The following is a 12,157-nucleotide window of genomic DNA, read 5'->3' as shown; positions in this document are numbered from 1 at the left end:
GTACACCATGGAATATTATGCAGCCTTAAAGAAAGATGGAGACTTTACCTCTTTGTTGTTTACATGGATAGAGCTGTGATATTTTTCTTACTAAAGTATCTCAAGAATGGAAGAAAAAGTATCCAATATACTCAGCCCTACTATGAAACTAATTTATGGCTTTCATATGAAAGCTATAACCCAGTTATAACCTAAGAATATGGGGATGAGGAAGGGGGAGAGACAGGGGAGGGAGGGGGGAGGATGGGCAGAGGGAGGGTGATTGCTGGGATTACACCTGCGGTGCATCTTACAAGGGTACATGTGAAACTTAGTAAATGTAGAATATAAATTTTTTTTTTTTTTTTTTTGTAGAGACAGAGTCTCACCGTACTGCCCTCGGGTAGAGTGCCGTGGCTCACTCACACAGCTCACAGCAAGCTCTAACTCCTGGGCTTACGCGATTCTTTTGCCTCACCCTCCGGAGAAGCTGGGACTACAGGTACCCGCCACAACGCCAGGCTATTTTTTTTGTTGCAGTTTGGCCAGGGCTGGGTTTGAACCCGCCATCTTCGGCATAAGGGGCCGGCGCCCTACTCACTGAGCCACAGGCGCCGCCCAAATATAAACGTCTTAACACAATAACTAAGAAAATGCCAGGAAGGCTATGTTAACCAGTGTGATGAAAATGTGTCAAACGGTCTATAAAACCAGTATATGGTGCCCCACGATCACATTAACGTACACGGCTATGATTTAATAAAAAAAAAATTGATCTTTAGCCCTTAAAATAATGTCTTACAAGGCACTTAATACTTACGAATAGGCTCGGTGCCCATAGCACAGTGGTTACCGTGCCAGCCATATACATCCAGACTGGTAGGTTCCATCCCAGCCCAGGCCAGCTAAACAACAATGACAACTGCACAACAACAAAAAAAATAGCCAGGCGTTGTACTGGGCACCTGTAGTCCCAGCTACTTGGGAGGCTAAGGCAAGAGAATAGCTTGAGCCCAAGAGTTTGAGGTTGCTGTGAGCTGTGATCCCACTGCACTTTACTGAGGGTGACACAGGGAGACTGTCTCAAAAAAATATATATGTAGATAGATATATATTTATATATGTTAAATAAATAATTAAATACTTGCAATTAAAGAAAATACTGAGCAACCATTTATACATTCTAGCAATTCACATTCTCTAAATTTCATAAAACCACCCCTTAATGAACTCAATTTCTTTATAATTTTGCCATTTTGTTATTTTCAACAATAAGCTTTTTTGGTAAACAAAAAAGTGGTTTCTATATTGATATCAGGATCCCATCAGCTTTTCCGGGCAGCACCTGTAGCTCAGTGGCTAGGGTGTCAGCCACATACACTGAGGCTAGCAGGATTGAACCTAGTCCAGGCCAGATAAAACAATGGCAACAAAAAAAAAAAAGCCGAAAGCCAAGAGTTCTGGCAGAAACCTGTAGTCCCAGCTACTAGGGAGGGAGCCTGAGGCAAGAGAATCACTTGAGTCCAAGAGTTTGAGGTTGCTGCGAGCTGTGACACCATAGCACTCTACCCAGGGTGACAATTTGAGACTCTGTCTTGGAAAAAAGAAAAGAAAAGAAAGAAAGAAATATGGTTTCCTTTGGGTGTGCCTTATAAAAAATCTTGTATTCAAAATAAAATTTTAACTTTGAAAAATATAAGCAGAAATCATTCTTAAGCCTTCAAGCACATAAAACTCATCTTACAGAGGTTGGCAACCATCAGAATAAAGAAATAAAAAAAGAAAATGAAGACACAGGCTTGTGCTGCACCCCAAGGACTCAGAAAGATGTAAAACAAACTCAGGATGATGGCTGCCAAACACAAATAAAGTTAAAAGGGGAATTTCAGGCTCGGTGCCTGTGGCTCAAGTGGCTAAGGTGCCAGCCACATACACCTGAGCTGGCGGGTTCGAATCCAGCCTGGGCCCACCCAACAACAATGACGGCTGCAACCAAAAAATAGCCGGGCGTTGTGGCGGGTGCCTGTAGTCCCAGCTACTTGGGAGGCGGAGACAGGAGACTCCCTTGAGCCCAGGAGTTGGAGGTTGCTGTGAGCTGTGATGCCATGGCACTCTACCCAGGGCGACAGCTTTCTGTCTCAAAAAAAAGCGGGGGGGGGGGAATTTCAGGATAGTTTTCTAAGGTATGAATTTATTTTTAACTTTTCACTGTGGAAAATTTTAGAAATACACAAAAGGTGACAGACGAGCATAATGAACCACATGTACTCATTACCCTGCTTTAAAAATTACCATACCAACATTCTGGTATTGATGGCTCATTTATCCCTATTCTTCACTTTTTTTTCTGGAGTATTTTAAAGCAATTTTAGACAACTTTGTGGTTTTGTTTTTTTAAATACATCAATGTGTATTGCTGGTAATATCTTTTTTTAAAAAACGTGAAATCATCTTAGAATGTCCATAAAGTCTTCGATTTGCCTCCAATCTACAGACAGAGCTTAATTCTTCTCTTGAATGTGTGTTGGACTAATGACTATCTTTGAATTAACTGAATATGGTGGATGTGATGGTATGTGACGTCCAAGTCCAGGTCATAAAAGGCATTGCTAGTTCACTTGGATCATTCATTCCGGAAAAGCCAGTTGCCATGTTGAAAGGACAGCGAAGGCTATGTAGCCCACATGCAAGAAGGCTTTCTGCCAAGAACCACAAGAGTGAGTCATCTTGGAAGTGGATTCTCCTGCCCCAGTAAAGCTTTCATCATTGATGGTCTGTGCCTAGATCCATTAACTCATCAGAAGTTATACAGTGATTCTTCCCATTTTGTCATTCCTTTTGCAATTATGAGCTGTTGATTCTTCTATGAAGAAGTACTACTTTCCATCATTAGCTCTTTGGTACAAAGAAATTATGTTTCATACCAAACAAGGATAAATGTTTGATTCTTTGACTGATTGCAAGAATAATAAATCAGTAATCTAGTAACCTCTAAGGTATTTGATGAGTTGTTCTATTTATTTTTTTTGAAGAGTCCATGTGAACTCAAGGGTCTTTATATATTAATGTGTTCTAACCCACTCCAATACTCTTTCTCCATGTTCTAATTGTCCAATCTTTGCTCAACTAAAGCTCACATAAATTCAGCTCTTTTGTAGTTTTGATAAACCTTCAGTAATTGCAGATCACTTCTGTGTGAAAATTTAAGGCAAGATGTCTTGAGATAATCTTGTACATTGCTTGCCCAGAAGCTGAAATGACCATTTTCCAGGAACTCTGGTTCCCTTGAGAGGAAAATGGTATTGAGAGATCACAACTTGAATGCTGGGGTTGTTGATTGCTACTTATTTGTTACTGCTTTTAGGCATTTCCAGGAGAGAACACTAATACATACGGTTTGAAAATGTAAAAAAAAGAAAAAAATTATGATTCCATGTTATGTTTGAAAATGAAGCAAAAATTATAGGATTTTCACTTAAAATCTTTGATTTCATATTTGTTTCTCTTTCCTCTTCTGCCTAAAATCTTGGTTCCCATGACATTAACATAATTCCAGGATAACAACTTTATATAACTTACTATCGAATGCCATATAAAACTTCTTTGAAGGTTTTTGTTTTTGTCTTTGGCATATAAACCCATGAGATATAGTCAAAATCTTATTATTCTAATGGTTAATTATTCTCTAAGTATTTACAACAAAAATCAAAATATAGTTAGGTTATTTTTTCCTTTAGTTTATTTTCCATTGTTAGAGGTCTCTTTGTTATTGCATTTTAATTTTTGTTTTTAAATCATGTAAAACAAGGGCTGGGCCCAGTGACTCATGCCTGTAATCCCAGCACTTGGAAGGCTGAGGTGGATGGATTGCCTGAGCTTACAGGTTCCAGACCAGACTGAGCCAGTGCAAGACCCTGCCTCTAAAATATAGCCAGGCGTTGGGAAGCTGAGGCCAGAGGATCACTTGAACGCAAGAGTTTGAGGTTTCTGTGAGGTAAGACGCTACAGCACTCTACCAAGTGTGACCAAGTGAAACTCTGTCTCAAACATACATACATACATAAATTATGTAAAACAAATACATGGTTCCAAAGTCAAAACAATGAACAAGATTCACTCAGGGACATTTAACTTCCACTTCTGTTGGGTCCCCTAGCCTCTCCCTCCTCAAAGTCCCAGTTTTGATTTATTCCTTCATCATCTCCTCAGTAGAGTACCGTGGCGTCACAGCTCACAGCAACCTCCAGCTGTAGGGCTTCGGGTATTCTCTTGCCTCAGCTTCCCAAGTAGCTGGGACTACACGTGCCTGCCACAACACCCAGCTATTTTTTTTGAAGTTTGGCCAGGACTGTGTTTGAACCCACCACTCTCGTTATATGGGGCTGGTGCTTCCCTGAACATACATCATTTTATGTGCAGTTTATCTTTGGGATAGATTCCTAGAAATGTAATTTCTTGGTCCAAGTGAAATACATACAGTTTTCCTAAATGTTACCAAATTTCCATTGACATGGATGTCCATTTGGCATTCCTACCGGCAAAATGTAAGAATGCCTGTTTCCCCAGCAAGGCTTAACCAAACAGACATTCTTACCTATTTCTGGATTTTTACATTAAGACTTACATTTGCTATCCCTAATGCTTTTCAAGATTTCTGTTACGTACAACGTAGTTCACTGTTACTAAATCATATACAACACACTTTAAGATAGACTGCAAATGGCTTTTCAATAAAAATCCATTTTCAGTGTCAAATAATTAATTCATTAAAACATAGGTACAATTGGGCATTCAGTCTGGTATCTTGTCTTTTATAAGAAAGGAGTAGAGCTGCGGATCTTTTACTTCTTTGTGCCTTCATTCCTTGAAGGAATGACTGTCTTCACGATTCAACTAAGGGCTCTACTGAACTCCAACCCAAGTTCAAGTGTCATCACTAGCATAGTTTGATTTTTCTTAAAGTCTTTCTGCCACTTCATATTAATTAATTTTCTCAGTCAGATCATACCTGACACTTCACTTATCTCTCATTCTCTTCTTTATGTGGCATTACTAAGCAATTATCAAAATTTCTTACAGATTTATCATTAGAAGAGCTTTTGCACACGGCTCATTTTTTAACGCTATTCCCACTCGAGTCCCTGTGCTCATTATCTAACGCCATGACTGGTAGGAATACTCTCTTAACCAGCCTCCCACTCTCTACTTGGTCTCTCCTCTCTGCAGTACCTACTACAGGGTATTCTAAAAGTCTCCACACATAGGAAAAACTTTAACACAACAGATCCCTTAGACTGTGTTCTCCAGGAGTAAGGGAGAAGACTGTGTATGTTACAAAGAGGTGGCCATAGAGAACACATAGAGAATATTTTGTAATTTTTTTCTACATATCTATATCTATCTTTCTTTAATTCAAATTGAGTAAAAAAGGGAAATTAGAGGCTCAGCACCTGTAGCTCAGCAGCTAGGGCGCCAGCCACATACACTGGAGCTGGCGGTTCGAACCCAGTGCAGGCCTGCCAAATAATAACTACAACAAGAAAAGAAAAAACAAAACCAGCCAGGCATTGTGGCAGGCGCCTGTAATCCCAGCTTCTTAGGAGGCTGAGGCAAGAGAATCACTTAAGTCCAAGAGTTGGAGGTTGCTGTGAGCTGTGACAGTATCGCACTCTACCGAGGACAATATAGTGAGACTCTGATGCAAAATAAAAAATAAAATAAAATAATGGGAAATTAGACAAATTGATATACTTAAAGCCTAAAAGAGGATATTTTTACAATCCTAGTATCTGCTACCCTTAAATTAAATGCCAATGATGGCATGTATAAGGATGTTTGCAAAGTACAATAAACTTTACACACAGTGGAACAGACTATTATGTGACATTATTCAGCAATATGATTACTAGAATCTGTCTCATTACAATAGCAAAAATATTTTCACCATGTAATAAAGAAATGCTTGAACTATGTATCTTACTATGTAGAACAAAATTATATAAAATTATATATATTATATATATATATATATAATATATATATATATACATCGATCCATCTATCTTGGGCTCGGTCCCTGTAGCTCAGAGGTTAGGGCACCAGCCACATACACGGGAGCTGGCATGTTCAAATCCAGCCTAGGCCCGCCAAACAACAATGACAACTACAACCAAAAAATAGCTTGGTGTTGTGGCAGGCGCCTATAGTCCCAGCTACTTGGGAGGCTGAAGCAAGAAAATCGCTTAAGCCCAAGATTTGGAGGTTGCTGTTAGCTGTGATGCCACAGCACCCTACCGAGGGTGCAAAATAAAACTCTGCCCCCCACCCCTCCAAAAAATATATACATATGTATATAGGTTCAGTGCCCATAGCTCAGTGGCTAGGGTACACTGAGGCTGGCGGGTTCGAACCCAGCCTGGGCCTGCTAAACAACAATGACAACTACAACAAAAAAATAGTCCCAGCTACTATGGGAGGCTGAGGCAAGAGAATTGCTTAAGTCCACGAGCTTGAGGTTGCTGTGAGCTATGACTCCACAGCATCCTACCGAGGGTGACATAGCAAGACTCTATCTCAAAATAAATAAATAAATAAAAAGTTTCTAAATGTAAAAATAAATTCCTTTTCTGGCATTGTTTAAAGTTAGAAAAGTACCCCTAAGTTAGCGATTACTAAATTTATCTGAGGCAAGATTGCTTGAGTTTAACTTCCGAAGCTGCCATTTACCCTGTGTGTGTGACCCTGAGCAAAATAATGAACCTAACTGTGCCTCAGTTTCCTTATCTAATAATGACAACAATACCTACCTTATAGGCTTGTTGTAAGGATTGAATAAATTAAAACACCTGGCACACAGTAAGCACATTCCAGAAGCAGTATTTTCATAAAGCACAAGATCAATTAGTTTTCTAAAGTCCTGCACTATGACACAGTCCAATGAATATGCTCATGACTTCTTCAAACCTGAACTACCACTTAATTCCTGGTCTATAAAGTTACAGCTTACCTGGATCAAAATTATCACCAAATATTCTCTTGGCAGGAATCTTCAGGGCCATAGCAGGAAACTGCTTCTTTAACTAAAAAAATTTAAAATAACATTACAAATTACAAATAATTTTGCAAGTGGTCTAGTTATGCATGCACCAAAACCAAATATAACCTGATTTTGAAGAAAACCCATTCTAAAACACTTTTAAACAGATGCCCACCCAATGTACAGTATTAAGTTATACCAGTAAACCACACACTGACTAAACATCTTTATTTGCCCCAATAAAACACTTGGTATCTGTGTTGCCTTGTATCAGTTACTTAACATCTCTGGGCCTCAGTTTTCTGGCCTGTGAAATGGAAGTAATTTTAGCAATTCCTTTACAGATTTATTGTGAGACTTAGAGGAGATTGGATGTTAAGTGCTTGGATGAGAATCTGATGTGTAAGTACATGTTACTCACCATTTATTACCTCAAGAGGAGATGTGATCTTTTGTGTTCCCTCTACATGAACAGATTAACAATAGTTTTCTTTCTTTTCTTTTTTTTTTGTTTTTTGTTTTTTTGAGACAGAGCCTCAAGCTGTTGCACTGGGTAGAGTGCCATGGCATCACAGTTCACAGCAACTTCCAGCTCCTGGGCTTAGGTGATTCTATTGCCTCAGCCTCCCAAGTAGCTGGGACTACAGGCGCCCACCACAATGCCCGGATAGTTTTTGGTTATAGATGTCATTGTTCGGCGGGCCCGGGCTGGATTCCAACCTGCCAGCTCTGGTGTATGTGGCTGGCACTGGCCGCTTAAGCTAGAGGTCCTGGGCCAACAACAGTTTTCTTAAAAAGCTGATGTATTGACACCTGCCCACGCTTCATGGGCTCCAGGTAGGGTCTCCAGCCCGGGTCGGAGTCCGGGGCTCCACGTCCTGCCCCCCTCCAGCGCCCAGGCCAACGGGAGGCATTAGAGGTGAAAAGGAGATCAGGTCACCACCAAGGGAAATGTATCCGGAATGTTCTCAATGTCTGCCCTCTGGCTGAGTGAATGGATTGCTGCAGTTCAGGCCTGTTGAATCAACAAGGCATTCAGTAGTGAGACTTTTATTATCAAATAGTACTTGACGGAGGAAGTTTAGTTTCCTCTTCTGGTGAGAGGATATTCTGTGACGGTTTAATTTTTTCAGGGCTACTCATCAAAACATCGTGTGATATAATTGAAGAATTAGCTCCATTCCTTCCACGACATCTGAAATTTCTTCTTTTTTGTTAATATTATCTGCTACTCCACCAGCAAGAAGAGGCAAACTCAATTCTTTCAATGGGTAAGTAATGCACGCCAAAGTTTACCCTATTTTCATCATGTTTCGCTTCGATTAAATCTTGTGATCCAGGACACTGAGCATCTTCTCCTAGGTTGCTCTGGCTTTCAGGAGTATTTTCGAACAAAGTCTTCTTATCATCGTGTTCATTTTTGGTACTCCAAGGACTGGAACTCTCTGGTGATGCAGTTTGTCCTAGGAGGCCCACCGCACCCCTGCTCTGAGACGCAGCTTTGCTGACAGACTTAGGTGTTCAACGTCTTTTGAGAAGGATGTTCAAAAGAAATGGAAAGTCTTGAGAATGATATAATGGGACTTTCAACCCTGAAAAATCCAGCATCAAACACTATTTTATCAATCTCCTTTGGCATCCTAGAGGCTGCTGCCTCCGCATGTTCTCCCAGCTTCGTCTTCTCTCTCTGCACTTTTTATGACAGCCAAGCGATTTCTAGCTGCAATTCTTCCTCCATCATGTGGAAGAATTTGTTTTGGTTTATTCACCATACTTGAGATGACTTTTTTCCTGAAGACTAAAATGCTTGCATTACTATTGTTTTGCCACCCAGATTCTTCAAGTCTGGTCAGATTGTTGAATTTTTGCTTTACATCTTCTATCTGAAAACTAATCATATCCCAGAACCTGTCCAGATCTGTGTGAGTAATCTCCTTTTCACCTTGTTTATATTCACAATCATTCACTAGTCCTTCAAATTGTTTGACCCTTTCCTTCATAAGGAGTCTTGTTGGACCAACTGCTGTGCGAATACGATCTTTAGCATCATCTGGAATGTCCGATCTCAGCTTCTTCTCCCTCTGAAGGCAACTTGACATTGTTAATTTCTCAGTTTCTGACTGGAGGATATTTCTGAAATATGGTACATATCTGTCCTTCCTTCATTTCAAGTGATGGGACCTCTGTTACTGGAAGGCCATTTGACTTTTTAATAGATTTATTATGATTTAAGACCTGTTCTTCATTCCAAACTGTTAGAGAACACAAAGGATGTTGTAATTTATTTGAATCTTGCTGTACTAACTCAGTAGCTGACATTTTACATTTTAGCACCAAAATATCTTTTGTTGCTTCTTGAGTCTTATCCTCTTCTATTTTGCAAGGGGTCCAGGTGTAACTGCGTGTCGAGAAATCGTCAGCACTTCTGGGAGTCATGGGTGTGACTTGATAGGTCTTCAGACCATCCAGGGGCTTTGCAGGTTTTGTTTCTTTTTTGGGGGCGGGTCTTCCTTTATTTGGTGCCTTTCTTCCTGGTTCACTGTCACCAGTGGCTCTTGAGAATGGCTTTCTTGCTGTGCTGGATGAGACTGCTCCAGCAACCTGCTTTGCTGCTTGAGCAGCAGATCAAGTCATTCTCACCGACGTGGACACTACAGGCTGTCCAACTTTTCCCTCTTTGTCCAACACTTTGTTTTCAGAAGTTTGTCTTTGACCAGGTCATACTGCTGGTCATACTCCCATTATTGGGAGTGATGTTCGAGCAGTACGAGTGAGCCTCCTAGGACAAACCAAACAGGTCTTTGGCCTTTGACCTTGTAATCCATACAGAAGAAGTCTTTTGTGGCCCAGCTTTCATAGCATTCAGGTTTGATGAAAGGAAACCAGGCGTATCAGGTCTATAAAAACCCACTTTAAACGCTTCTCGTTTAGCTTTCTCTTTCTCTGTGCTTTCAATTTTTGTAGTTGCTTTTCTTCTTTGTATTTTTGGAGCGTTTGCTTCGTTGGTCACACAGAACAGTTTTTATTGACCTTGGCTTGGCGTTTTCTAGAGCAAGCTCTTGAGATGTCTCATCTAATTCAACAAGAATTCTACCTTCCAAGGTTGGAATGCTGACATCTTTCAAACCAAAGAGTCTATTTTGTTCATATTCCTTATGTCTGTTTGTGTTTCTCAGACAGTGATTTCCTTTGAGCAAGTTTAGTCCTAATCATTTCAGTACTGAAATCCTTTCTGAACCGACTGGCAAAATGTGATGAAGACATTCTGAAGCACCTCCTAGCGTGAACCTCAAGTGAATCAAAAGTTAAGGAACCCTGGAAGTGGACGCACACCACCGCCTCCAAGGCTCGCCTCCATACAACTAAACTTCCTGCACTGAGCCCATCTTTGGATTTTTAAATAATGCTTTCTGAGTATTGTATATAAAATTTTAGAAGTGAAATTTCTGTGCCAATGGATATAGAAACATTGCTTTAAATGTTTGCTAAATATTGAAAAAAAAAGCTGATGGATTTTGCTTTAAATAACCTCTGCTCTAGCCTTCTTATTAATATTCTAATACATTCAGGCGGCACCTGTAGCTCAGTGGGTAGGGTGTCAGAAACATACACGGAGGGTGGTGGGTTTGAGCCTGGCCTGAACCTGTTAAACAATGACAAGTGCAACAAAAACAAAAAAAAAAAAATAGCCAGGCACAGTGGCAAGCACCTGTAGTCCCAGCTACTAGGAGGCTGTGGCAAGAGAATCACTTGAACCCAAGAGGTGGAGGTTTTGAGCTGTGATGCCACTGCACTCTACCAAGGGTGACATAGTGAGCCTCTGTCTCAAAAAAAAAAAAATTCTAATGCATTCATATCAGATTTGCATGTCCCCAGAGAAGGTAATCTTGGCCCTGAAGAAATTAAATTTGGGACAGTAAAGTCACAAAAATGGGTTATATTTATAACATAAACTTAATATAAACAAAAACCACACGCAAATATAAAAACTACAGTTCTAACACCTCGAAATACCAAGAATAAAAGAATGCATTAATCACTTTACAATATAGGCATACTGTCAACTGGAAAATCTATAAAAAAAGAAAAAGACTTTTTTTTTTTTCTTTTGGCCAGGGCTGGGTTTGAAGCCGCCACCTCCGGCGTATGGGACCGGCACCCTACCCCTTGAGCCACAGGCGCCGCCCAGAAAAAGACTTTTTTTCACAAAAGTTTGTAGAGGAAAGAAAAGAGAGGCAAAGAGGAATTTGGTGATTAAAAGACACTTGATAGGGCGGCACTTGTGGCTCAAAGGAGTAGGACACTGCCCCATATGCCGCAGGTGGTGGGTTCAAACCCAGCCCCAGCCAAAAAACCACAAAAAAAAAAAAAAGACACTTGATAGAGCTATTAACCAGTCCTTTGAACACTAACTGGATTTTTTTTTTTTTTTTGAGAGAGAGAGTTTTGGCTTGGCACCCATAGCACAGTGGTTATGGCACCAGCCACATACACCAAGGGTGGCAGGTTTGACCTGGGGCAGCTAAGCAACAGTGACAACTGCAACAAAAAAAATAGCCGGGCGTTGTGGTGGGCTCCTGTAATCCCAGCTACTTGGGAGGCTGAGGCAAGAGAATCTCTTGGGCCCAAGGGTTTGAGGTTGCTATAAGCTGTGGCAACACATACTCTACCGAGAGTGACATAGTAGGGTTCCCTCTCAAAAAAAAAAAAAAAAAGAAAGAAAAGAAAAGAAAAAAGAGAGTTTCACTTTGTTACCCTTGGTAGAGTGTCGTTATAGTTCAGGGCAACCTCAAACTCTTGGCTTAAACGATTCTCTTGCCTCAGCCTCCCGAGCAGCTGGGACTACAGACACCCACCACAATGCCTATTTTTAGAGATGGAGTCTCTCTCTTGTTCATACTGGTCTTAAACCCATGAGCTCAGGCAATCCACCTGCTTCAGCCTCTCAGAGTTCTAGGATTACAGGCATGAGCCACCATGCCTGGACTCTAATTAGATATTTGATACTAGGCATTACTGTTCTTTTTTTTTTTTTTTTTGTAGAGACAGGGTCTCACTTTATGGCCCTCGGGAGAGTGCGGTGGCCTCACACAGCTCACAGCAACCTCCAACTCCAGGGCTTAAGCGATGCTCTAATGCGAT

General features: G+C 40.6%; 1 pseudogene; it reads right to left on the bottom strand.

The window, feature by feature from the left end:
- Nucleotides 1–2,606: 2,606 nt before the first annotated feature.
- Nucleotides 2,607–10,279, bottom strand: LOC128563345 (disks large-associated protein 5-like; annotated as a pseudogene).
- Between the last annotated feature and the right edge of the window lie 1,878 nt (nucleotides 10,280–12,157).

The sequence above is a fragment of the Nycticebus coucang genome, chromosome 13, assembly GCF_027406575.1.
Source record: "Nycticebus coucang isolate mNycCou1 chromosome 13, mNycCou1.pri, whole genome shotgun sequence".
In the NCBI taxonomy this organism is placed as follows: Eukaryota; Metazoa; Chordata; class Mammalia; order Primates; family Lorisidae; genus Nycticebus; species Nycticebus coucang.
Note: the sequence above shows the minus strand (reverse complement) of the source record. Positions and strands in the feature narration are given on the sequence as shown.